The following is a 13,297-nucleotide window of genomic DNA, read 5'->3' as shown; positions in this document are numbered from 1 at the left end:
TGTGCAAATTGTATGTAATAAAAGTATTTTATCATTTGTGAGCTTCTCTACCTGTTGTTTAGTTAATCATAGATATAAAAGGAAATTTATTTTTTATGCCTCTAATTTGTTTATGATGTGACATTTTAGTATGTCACATTCTTATTTGGAAGTTTACTTGGTACATGATGTGAGTTAATCTAAATCTAATTTCTGCCAGACTGGGTTTTTTTGTTTTGTTTTGTTTTCCCAACAGTTTTTGTCAATTAATGAGTCTTTATGTTAGATTGTAGGGTCTTTGGCTTTATCAAACACCATGTGACCAGATTCATTTGTTCCCAATGTCTCTATATTTTTGAAATAGTAACAAATCATTTTGATGATTGTTATTTCATAATATGTTGAATTTTCCCTTACACTCAGAAAGTAGATATAATTAGCTCAAAAAGGCATTATTTATTTATTTATTAAAATTTCACAGTAAGAACAGTAGCTATTCCCCTGCTCACAAAACTGGGCCATATGTCCCCATAAATATATGTAGTCTCTGTGGCAATATAAACAAATTTGTACTACAGTGGGAATGAGACACAAATTTGGAACCCCATATGGTCAAAGCAAATCATGCTTCTGGTGCTACAGGTTCCCAGTGTCCTTTATGTCCTTATGGAGTTCCTTATGAGGCTCCTTTGAGAAATTTTGTGTCAACTGGGTAAGTTATTTCTCTCAGCTCCTAGGGACCACTTCTTTCTTGTAATTCTCTTTCTGTGCCAGGACCACTTCTCCTTTGAATAAATAGTGACCTCTTTTCTATGACTAGAGATTGTGTACCTTGAAGTTGCTGCTACCTCTCTTGAGGAACTATCTCCTTGTGTCCATATCATTCTGGAGATTGTGTCTTCGCTCAAATACTGGCTCTGCTTGGATTGTTTTCAAACAATGAACTATTAAACTGCTGGATGCAATGCCTCCTATCAGATAAGAAGTTACAATGTTAGGCACCATGGCTGACAGGGAGTGAATAAAGATAAATCCCTTTCTCTCTTCTCCAATGCTCTCTGGCAGACACAATGGTCACACTCTACAAAATCGCTCCCTTATTGGACTCATCCAAAATGAATAAACTATAAGATTATTTGATTGTCTTTTAAGGACCACCTAATGTCATGGCCATTTTTTCCAAGCCAATGTCCAGGATCCCTTTCTTGTTCAATAAAGCTACTCATTTCCAAAGGATATGGCCAAGTCTTTACAGTGATTAGATCTTGGACTTTCTTGGCTGGGAACTTGTTCAAAGCCTAGTTCCCCTTTCTATATAAAATAACAATTTTTCAAACCAATAATACCATTTCTTAACACAAAAGTCAAGGGGGTTTCTTTATGGAGAAATTATCCAATTTCCAAATTGTTTTATTTTGAAATTATCCAAAATTTATTTGGATAGCATGGATACTAGAGCTGGGGGTTTATCTAAACTCCAATTATCCAAAAAGTAGAGGAAGTCACCAGTTCTGGTAACTTGATTTTGATAACAAAAAAGAAAGTATTGGCTGAAGTTAGAAATTTGGATAAATGTCGTCCCTTGTTCGGTAGCATGTTGATTTTGTAGCATATTTTGCTGGCAGCATGGCATAATAACTAACATTTATATAGCACTTACCAGGTGTCAGGCACTGTACTAAGCTCTTTATGATCATAATCTCATTTATTCCTCACAACAACCTTGAGAGAATACCATCAGGCTGTTAATAACAAGCTAATTCTCTAAGAGAGAACTGAGATTGGGGATGATTGCTGAAGATAACAAGGAAGATTTTGAGGGCATAATGGAAGGAAAAGGAAGATCACAGAACACCACTGCTTGAGCTGGAGGGGAAGATGAAAGTAGAGAATGGAGAGAATGCATAACCACTTTTAACATATTTCCTACCAAGGAAATGAATCTTTGGGCCAGGGATGATAAAAGAAAAATAATTAACAGAGAAATAAGTGTCTAAGATAAGATCTGATGTCTAAGATACAAAGAGAACTAAAAATGAATAGATAATGAAAAATTGGTGGTCAAAAAATCATTTGAGAATAGTTTTCAAAGGAATTACAACTATTAACAAGCATGTGAAAAATTGCTCTATATATCTAATAATTAGAGAAACAAAAACAAGTTTCCATCACACATCCAACAAAACTAACAAAGATGGAAAAAAGATGGAAACCGTCACTATTGGAGATGTTGGGTAACTTAGACATCCTATAGAGTGTGAATGGGCTAGATCATTCTGGAACTCAATTTAGAATTATATTGACAAAAGTGAGTGACCATATTATACCTTTTGATACAAAGACCCCACTCCCAAGCATGTACCCCAAGAAGATCGTCTACACTATATTTATATAGCAACACTTTTTGTAATAATAAAAAACTGAAAACCAAGTTAATTCCCATCAATCAGGGAATAGTTAAACAAAGTGAGATAGATGAATGTAATGGAATAGAAGTACAGAAATACTTATAACAGTGAATATTAATTTAGAGATGCATGGAAGATATGGCAAGCTAAACTCATTTGCCTCATTGATGGAGTTACCAGACTAGTACATATGATGGTCCTTCTTACAAGTCCCATGAAGGAAATGGAAGAATATGAACTAAATGGATGATAGTTCATTTAAGTGAGTTAGGAACTAGTCACCAGAAGGAGTCAAGGATAAATTAATGCCATTTTGAAAGGAGGAGTTTAGAATTTACTATTCCTCTTTTGTTCAATATCTTAACCATACTGTGGAGGAAGCAAAGATGAATTAAAGTATCTAAAATGCAGGTTTAGTATGCCTACAGGTGACACCCAGTTACAAATCATAACTAATATACCCTCTTAAAGTGTTAGGTTCCAAAAAGATCTCATCATGCTCTATAATGAGTCAATTCTAACTAGCTGACATTTACTAGAATAAATGTGAAATTCAGCTATCAATGTCACAAATTAGGATGGTGGAGATATAGCTACTAAGCACTTAAACTATGAAGCAACAATGTAATGTGGCAGCCAGAGAAAGAAATAAAAAACTGATGCAAATTTAAGCTGAATTAAAAGAGACCTAGTATCCAGAAATCAAGAGGTAAGAGTTGAGCAATACTCTTATTTTCACCTGGTTAAATACACATAACTCTTCTCTTCTGCTCTTCATTCTCTTGAATTAAGTAAAGAAACTGGAAGGCATTCCTGGGGAGAGTCAGGGAATTCACAATCATACTAAACCAATATTGAAAGGATTAGGGATATTTAATCTGAAATACAAAAGAGTTAGAGGGAAATAAAATTTCTGTCTTCAGGTGCCTGAAGGACTGTCACATGGAACAGAGATTAAAGTTGACCTACTGACCCTAAAAGAAAGAACTGGAAAAGAAATGGGAAATTATATGGAGGTAGATGTTTATTCACCATAAAGAAAAACTTCTTTAAAAGAAGCAGCTGAAACCAATATGGGCTGTGTCCAGAGGTACTTAGTGCCCCGACATGTTTCAGGTGGGACTGAACTATGTGACATCTGAGGTTTTGACTCTAGCTGTAAGATTCCATGTCTTTAGATTAATACAATAATGATTTTGCATAGAAGAAATATCCCAAATACTTTGAAAGATTTTTTTCTCTCTTCTCTGCCCACTTTTCTGATTTCTTCTCTCTTATTGGTCTAGAAGTAAGACAGGTTTATTTCACAAGCAAATATTACTATCCACCTACTTTATCTTTCCAGGATCCTCCCACTAGATCACCTCTTATAAGGCTCTCCAGAGAAGTCAGTTCATTGTGAAGGATCCTCCTAGCTGAGGTTGCATCTCAAGGAAAAGCTGGCAGAAGGTAAGAACAAAACCTCTGAATATTCAGTAGAGTTCAGGGGAAAGGATGGGCGTTAGAATTCTGTGCTATAGATCTTGGGGTCACAGAAGTCCATAAAATATGCAGTCAGATAGGTGCATAGGGCACAGTCATCTATATTCCCTGCTTACTTTGCAAATAGATGCAAGAAGGTCAATAATCCCCTCAATATCCTTATCCTATTTTATGTTTTTGTTAGGTTCTTAGATATATGTACAAGGAACTACCAGCTCTTTTCTTCTTCCAGAAACATTGGGATAGCAAGAGGAACATGGAGTCATAGAATATTAGAAGTGAGGTAGACCTTAGACATAGTCTAGTTTTACTGATGAGCAAAAAGAGTCAGACAAACTTCAAGTTATTTAGCTTAGAGTAGGAAGGGACATCAGTGATATGCAATTTTGTCCCTTCGTTTTACAGATAAGGACACTGAGGTCTAGAAGGTGAAGTATCTTTGCCTAAGGTAGCACAGCTAATTAGAGAGAGCCAGAACTAGAACCCATGTTTCCTGGGGCCATTGTGCCTTCCACCATAACCATCTAGAAAAGTTATCAGGCAAGACAGAAATGTGAACTATTGAGAAGAAAAAAGTGCATTTGTTGTTTTCAGTGAAAATAATCAAGGTTGTGTGGATTATTGAAAAATATAATTCCTTGTCTTGCTTTTTAGCAATATTTTTTAAATGTGTGCCTTAGTTTCTTCATCTGTAAAATGGGGACAATAACAGCACCTACTTCTCAGTATTGTTGTGAGAATCAAATCAGAAAATAATTGTAAAGCACTTAGCACAGTACCTGGCACATAAGAAGTACACCTATTAATGAATAGTACCTATTAATATATAAAATAATTTATGTATTTAATTAAATTATATTTGTAAAGTGCTTAGCCCAGTACCTGGCACATAGTAGGCACTATATAAATGCATATTCCTTTCCCCTTTCTATTCCTATTGATCCCATCATCTCACCTGAGTTATTACAATAGCCTTTTAGCTGTTCTCCTGACTCTGCTCTCGGCCTCCTCCAATTACTGTGCCTACTGCTTCCAAATTAACATTCCTTATTCATCACCTATATAATGCCCTTCCTCTCCTCAAGAACCTATGATGCTTCCCTATTGTCTATCAACTCAAGTTCAAACTCTTCATCCTGGCATTTAAGACAAACTGAAGCCTACTTTATCCTCTACTAGTCCCCAGCAAGAACTCTATTCCAGTAAGATTTGTTGTCTTCATACTCCCCCTGTATATTATTTAAACATTATTCCATCTCCAGAAAACAATTTCCTTTGTTTCCTTTTCCTAATTTTTAAAATATGGATAATTATACCAGCCCTACTTGCTCTCAAGCTCTCTTGTGAGATAGAGGTCACAGAATCATATGTATCATAGTTTTAGAGTCGGAAGGGATCTAATAGGTCATCAAACCTAATCCTTCCTCATCTTTACCAATGATGAACTTGGGGCCCAGAAAGCTGGTGACTTGATCAGCTGGTATCTGAAGCAGGATTCAAATCCAACTCACCATTCTATGACTATAGATGTGAAACTGGTTTGACAAATTCAAAGGTTTGGATGCTTTTCATGTAAGAATAATCTTTTGTATCCTTCCTGACTTTTAAGAGACCACTGAGCATTTCTTAAATACTTCAGACATAAAAAACTTACTACTCTGGGGAAAGATAGCAACTGAGAGAAGTTAAGAAAAGGCCTTTTTTTTTTTTTAATTGAGGAGACCTGGACAAATTTGTAAGAAGAGGAACAATAGTCAATAGAGAAGAAGAGGTGGAAGAAGCATGAGAGCAAGAAGATGATTGCTGGAGGAATGTCCTGGAGGAGGAAGTGCAATCAAGGACAGGCTTAAATTAGCCTAAAGAAACAGTAGGGACCTTTTCTTCTGAAATAAGAGGGAAACAGGGGAGAAGAGTGCTAAAGTTGAGTTTTAAGGAATGCAGGGAAAAACTGTGGGAGTTCCCCTTGATGGGAAAAGGGGTCTCTTCAAAATGCCGTTATAAGTTTTAAAGCTCCATAAACACAGTAGCCAAACTAATATTTGATTGTTTTATACAATTGTTTTTTGGAATTCTGCTCTCTCTCTCTCTGGGGCAGTTAGGTAAACTTGGCACAGGCTGAATGTCTGGACCTAAAAAATAAGGATTAAAGGCTATTGCCAAACTAGAGGAAAGTTATTGTTAGAGACTCTTCAATATCTCCTTTTGGTCTTTGACTGGTTCACACTTTAATCAGTGATTTGAATGACGATATAAACGATGTGCTTATCAAATATGAGGGTGACACAAAGCTGAGAAAACAGTTAACAATAGTCAGGATCAAAAATCTCAACAAATTAGGGTGATGGGCTGGTTCTAATTAGATGCAAATAAATAAAAATAAAATCATCAAAACAAAGATAGAATGGAACATCCATGACTAGACCACAGATCATGTGAAAAAGTATCTGGGAGACTTAGTGGACTGCAAATTCAGTGAAGCCACAAGGTGATATAATAGCCCAAAAAGCCACTGCCATTTTGGACCACATTAATACATTTGTCATGTGTCCCTTCCTGAGAACACGACTCTGAGCAGATTCCATTTGAAACCTGTGTTTGATAATGGCATAATTTAGGAAGAATGCCAACAGGCTCAAACTACACACCAAAAAGATCGGAGAGGGTGAGAGGAAAGAAGACCAATCATGCCAGAATTGCTTCAAGTAAATGTGAGATTTTTAAGCTAGATAAGGAATGGGTGGAGACTGATATTCAGTTCTATTGAGAAGATTTATTATTAAGTAGAGACTAAGGAATGGGTGGAGACTGATATTCAGTTCTATTGAGAAGATTTATTATTAAGTAGAGACTCCTACAAGTGTAATTAGTTTCCTCAAAAAAGAGTGGGTTCCTATTCACCAGAAATCTCCGGGTAATTTTCGGTAGCTGTCACTGAAGGGATCTTTATAAGCAGAAGTCTTAAAGTGATCAACCAAATGATGATTTCTCAGGGATATGGTAGAGGTAATCTTCAGGTATAGACTAGATGAAGTAGCCTCTAAATTCCCTTCCAATTCTGAGGCACTTTTGATTTACATAGTTATAAAAATACAGTTACATACAAAGCCAATTAATTCTAGGAATGGGAAACTATAATACCTTAAAATTAAGTAATATGAAAAATCAGATATATCAATAGTTTCTCTATCAACCTACATAACACTCCTCTCCTCACTCTAATTTGAAATCTCTGGACATCAAAGTCACTCCTCTTTTTAAACAGCAAATGAAGGGTGTTTTGTCAACAGAAGACCATAATTAAAATACAGGTATAGTCCCTACAGGGAATAACTTCTAAACTCTTGTTAGCGTATTAACTTCAATTGGTTGGTCAATGCCTAAGAAAGACAGAGAATGTAGATCTGAGGGAATGTGAGGACAGATAACTTTTAATTGAATTTCCACTAATTCACTAATAATTTGAAAAATTATAACTTTATAAACTCTGAGATTCTATCTCACATATATCAGATTTATATAGAAGATAAAAATGGAAAATGACAGTTTTTGGACAGGCTACAGGAAAACAAATACATTAATATATTATTGGTTAAACTGTGAGTTGGTCCAACTGTTTTAAAAATCTATTTGAAATAATGTCCCCAAAGTACTCATATTCTTTGACCCCAATCAGAAAGGCAAAAAAAACCCACGTGTGCAAAATTATTTATAGCAGCTCTTTTTGTATTAGCAAAGAACTAGAAACTAAAGGAAGACACATTTATTAGAAAGTAGTTGAACAAATTAATTATAGCATATGCATGTAATAAGAATACTATTTTGCCATAAGAATTTTTTTTTAGCCTTTCTTTTTTTAAAAAAATGATTATAACTTTTTACTGACAGAACCCATGCCTGGGTAATTTTTTTTACAACTTTATCCCTTGCATTCACTTCTGTTCCGACTTTTCCTTTCCCTCCCTCAACCCTCTCCCCAGATGGCAAGCAGTCCTATACATGTTAAATATGTCCCAGTATTTCCTAGATACAATATATGTGTGCAGACCCGAACAGTTCTCTTGTTGCACAGGAAGAATTGGATTCAGAATGTATAAATAACCCAGGAAGAAAAATAAAAATGCAAACAGTTTACATTCATTTCCCAATATTCTTTCTTTGGATGAAGCTGCTTCTGTCCAGCATTGATCAATTGAAACTGAATTAGATTTTCTCTTTGTCGAAGAAATCTACTTCCATCAGAATACATCCTCATACAGTATCATTGTTGAAGTGTATAATGATCTCCTGGTTCTGCTCTTTGAAAGCTCCAGGTTAAACTTGTCAAATATTTATTATCAATCTATCTAATGTATGTATATATATGCATATATATGTATATTTACACATATATCTCCTGCTGTTTCATTTGCAATCATCTTTTTCTATTCTCTTTTGAATAAAGAAATTATCATTTTACTTCATACTTGCTAAATTCAGATTTTTAAAAACCATTTTAATTGAACTTGATGGAGATTCAAAAAGCATGAGATAATATAGTGGGTAGAATTAGAGAGTGTATATCAGGATGGGCTGCCACAATGGATAGGCTAATAAGGTTCAAGGGATGCTTCACAACCATGAAAGATCTTTGGCCCAGTTTATATTTGTCTACACACAAATGGAAAGATAAACAGGAGTAACCTATGGATAATTGTTCATTAAAAAGAGACCCAGAGGTTTTAATGGATTGCAGATTCAATATGATTCAGCCTTGAGACATGAAAGCAAAAAAAAATCACTGCCACCTTAAGGTACATTAATCCAGAAAGAGGGAAATCAGAGGGCCATTGTACTCAGTGCTAGACCACACCTCAACTATTCTGTCTAGTGACAAACACCACATTTAATAAGGACTTTGAAGGACAACATTCAAAGAATAATGAGTAGAATGGTGAAAGGATTAGACATCATGCAATATAAGAATCAGTTGAAGGTCACTGGGCTGTTTCACTGAAGCATATGAGCTGTCTTAATCTTTTTTGAAGGACTATCATACCTGAGAGAAATTACTGTAGATTTGTTCTGCTTTTCCCTAGAGGTAAGAACTAAGAAAGAAGTTGTGGAGAGGCAAACTTTTACTTGATTGAAACTATGAACTGCTTAAGAATTAGAGGTGTTCCAGAGGGGAAAGGTTTGCCTTGAAAAGTAATGCATTCTTCACCACTTGGAAACATTCAAGCAGTGACTAGATAACCATTTGTCTGTAATATTACAGCCTGAATCTTTCTGTAAGTTCTAAAACCCATCGGTATAGTACTGTCTCCTCACTGGTGGAGATCAATAACCTGCATCCACCTGAGGGGCAGAGCAGAATTAGTAAGAACATGAGGGAGAAGAGATCATGACTTTTGGGGTCTCCAGTGGACCCTTCTGGCTTCCCGTTTCAAGAGAAAAAGTAGCTATTCCAACTTCTCTCCATGTTACTAAAGAGAGGAAAAAATCTGAGAAGATGACAACATGAGGAGCTAGCAGTCTCTATCATGTGCTTATTCTCAGGTTGCTATTCTAGAGATTTAATGGAATTTTCCTCCTGGGTGAAATCTAGGATTCTCTTTCGTGGTTGAATTGAAATATTCTGCATTTAGTGGGAGAGGACTTTCAATCTATATTGTCTGAGATATATATATATATACATATACATATATATGTGTGTGTGTATATATATATTCTCTGATTTTTCTTTTCCTATTAACATTGATAAATTTTCTATTTATTATGAACATTAATTGTAGAACTGGTTTGGTAGAAAGGGCATTAAGCCTTGGCTATGAAGTCATTAATTAGTAGAAATCAAGAATTTAGCTTAAACCTTCAAGTTACTTCTCCCAGACTAATAATATTTAAAGCAGCACATCGATGCTATTCTAGCCCACTACCCCCTCTCTTTTAAAACAGCAGAGTATCCAGCCTCTGACTCCCTTCTGTTTCCTCTTCTGGTAGGAATTAAAATTTACCTTAGAGATGTCTATTTTTATATATATGACGCATTTAATACAACACTCCTGTCTGTATTTATTTCCATACAGATCGGGCCTCACATCCCTTCCAACTTTAAGTTTAGATGATAATTGTGAAATTTCTGAAGTTTGTGATTGATGCCTCTGATATCACCTTTCTTTTTGTTTTTATTCATTCATAGAATCTGGTCCACCTTCAGGTACCCAATACTTCCTGCTCACTAACTTTTTTTGCCCTATTAAAACAAGAAAATATTTGTGATATCATTTTTACATCGATGGAAATTCATTCATACTATTCTTGGTTCATTTCATTTGTTCATTTAACAGTCATCTACCAAATGAATGATATGTGCTAAGTACAGCGCCAATGCCCAAAAGTCAAGCATTCAAAAAATAAATGAGACACACTTTCTTATTCTACCCTAAAAGAATTTATAAGATTCTGAGAGGGATGACAGAAGCACATACATATATTGGGCATGATTAAGTTTTACTTTTTAGAATGTGACAATTAGGAGAAACTCATCACAAAGAAATCAAACAATCAATAGATTATAACATTCAACAAATACATATTAAATAGCCAGGATTCTAAATGAAGTACTGATTTTGAATTTTAAAATATATAAATTACCTATATTCTAAGTGCAAAGCACAGTACTGAGTGCTGGAAATATAAAAAGAAAAACAAGGTAATTCTGTCCTAAATGAATTTATGATATAACTCAGAGAATAAGAAATATACCTAAATAATAAAGTGCTATAACAGGAAAAAAGACAAAACGCAGAGAAAATGCTTTAAGAAATATGAGTTGGGAAAACAGTTGCATGACAATATAAGATTTCAAAAGAACTTTGGTTTTCTTTTATCAATATGGTTTCCTTTCTAGGTTTAAAGATGGCAGCTGCAAAAGACTGTCAAAAAGTAATCTGTGGCCCAGAAGTAGATTGTAAACTTAATCCCAATCTTGCCAACAGTACGGATCCAGAATTTAGAGAAGATGAATCTTGCTTAAGGTGTAAGTAAACACAGGCATTTTTTGACCTGGCCTGTATGTGGATTTGTTTTGCCTAACCCCACTTAATTGTTCTAAGGGTTGTTATGATTTTGTCTTTTAAGGGGATGGAGAGAGGGAAGAGAGAGATTTAGTATTAGCAATAGTGATGAACAAGGGGAGAAACCCAGAAAGGAGAGGGGGGAGAAAAGGAAAGAGAAAGAAACAAATAAAGGTCATAAGACATTTCTTAATAAATAATAGAGAACAGGAGACCCATAGAGACACAATAACTTTAAAACTAATATGATAAGTGTAATATGTGAGTACAAATACACATACATACATGGGGTTTTTTTTAAGGTAAGCTATGTATCCTAGAGATTTGTGTTTACATGTAAAATCATGTTTCTTTTCTGTGTATATGAAAATGTTCCTGTTGATGTTTTTCAAGTTCAGAATAACAAACCCCCAAAATTAAGTTAAGTTGTCTCTTACATCTATTTTAAATCTAAACAAGTGAATTTTTTGAAATCTACCCACAGCTCTTCTTTTTTAACATAGTAGGTTTTCTTTGCATTTGTACTACCTGTCTCACAGGGTCAAAATGAAGAAAATGTTTTATAAACTGTAGTACAATATAAAATATAAAGGAAGAAAAGGAAAAGAGCATTTATTCTTGATACTAAATGCTTTATAAATATTATCTCATTTGATTCTCACACCAACCCTGGGAGGTTGGAGCTATTATTAGCCTCATTTGAGCAAACTGAAGCAAACAGAATTTGATTGATTTGCTAGGGTCACAAAGTTAGTAAATGTCTGATTTCAGGTTTTAACTTAGATCTTCCTGACTCTATGCCAAACATTCCATCCACTTTTCTTTATATAGTACTACATTGTATACTGTACTATATTACAACATACTACAGTATAAAATATGCAATATGAAGTAAGCTATTATAATTATTCTCTTAAGTAAATCTAATTTTCCCCATCAGCTTCTATTAAAATATTGGAGATAGTCTTCTTGAAGAAGTTTGGCGCGCACACACACACACACACACACACACACACACACACACATTCACAAAATAGAAGGAGATGTAGGAATTCCTGAGGACAGTACCATTTAACTACTTAGAATGTCTGCATCTTTAATGGACCTCCTACATTCTAAAAATTCTCAGATGTGCTTTCCCTTAGCAAATGGATGGCATAACAGAAGTTATAGGAAATAGTGCAGGATGAGGAGACAAAACATTGAGGGGGGAAAATGAAGATGCTGAGAGAAAATATTGCTTTTAATTCAGGATTTAACTTTTCTCCCTAACTTGAAAAAAAAATGACTTAATTTATCTAAATATTGGCTCTAGACTGGGGAAGGAGAGGAGGAACTACTTGTTAGTACATATCCATATGCCATTGTCAACTTGCTCAGCCTTGAGAAAAAATGGTAACCCATGGAACATATCTGATTTGAGAAGCTGCATCCCTTCCATGAAAGGAATGTGGGCCATAGGGATTCAGTGTTACTCCCACTATATTAAAATGATGGTACTGTAATGGTAAAAAGTAAGAAGACTGAAATGTTCTTTTTAACTCTGGAAATTCTCCAACTCTCAAAATCTATCTTATTCACATTGATTATGTACTGCTAATCAGGGTTTGATCCTGGTAGGAGATAGTGAGCTCTATGCAATGTCCAGAAAAGGTCATGTACATGGTATTTAAGGTCAGGCCATTGACATAGGAAGAAACATGTAGATAAAGGGAACCTGACCATCCACACTTTTTTCTGATTCTATCTTCCAGACTGTACTTGGGAATATGCCCCATAGAATAAGAATTATCCATTCCTGTGCTTTGATTCTTTAGTCAGTCAACAAACATTTATAAAGTGCCTCCTCTTAGTGGTGAAGTGAATAGAGCACTGGACCCAGAATCAGGGAGAACTGAATTCAAATCCAGCCTCAAACACTTTTTAGCCAGGTGATCTTGAGCAAGTCACTTAATCCTGTTTGCCTCAGTTTCCTCATCTATAAAAATGAGCTAGAGAAGGAAATGACAAACCCAGGCCAGGATTTTTGCCAAGAAAACCTTAAATGGGGTCATAAAGAGCTGGACATGACTGAAACAACCAAACAACTTATTGCCAGATATTGTCCTAAGACTTGGGATACAAAGAAAAGCAAAAACCAGTCCCTGTTCTTAAGGAGCTCACGTTATAATGGGGGACACCTTACAGTTATTATTTAATCTGATTAGCATAACAATGCTGGGAGGTTGGCTATATGATTAGTAGACTATGATCAATCACAGAGTTGGGAAGGATATAAGATTAGATTTGAACTCTGGTCTTCCTGGACTAGGTCCCGCACTCTATGTAGGTGCCACCTAATTTCCCGATGAGCCCTAGGTAAATAGTAGGTAA

The sequence above is a fragment of the Antechinus flavipes genome, chromosome 3 (assembly GCF_016432865.1).
Source record: "Antechinus flavipes isolate AdamAnt ecotype Samford, QLD, Australia chromosome 3, AdamAnt_v2, whole genome shotgun sequence".
In the NCBI taxonomy this organism is placed as follows: domain Eukaryota; kingdom Metazoa; phylum Chordata; class Mammalia; order Dasyuromorphia; family Dasyuridae; genus Antechinus; species Antechinus flavipes.
Note: the sequence above shows the minus strand (reverse complement) of the source record.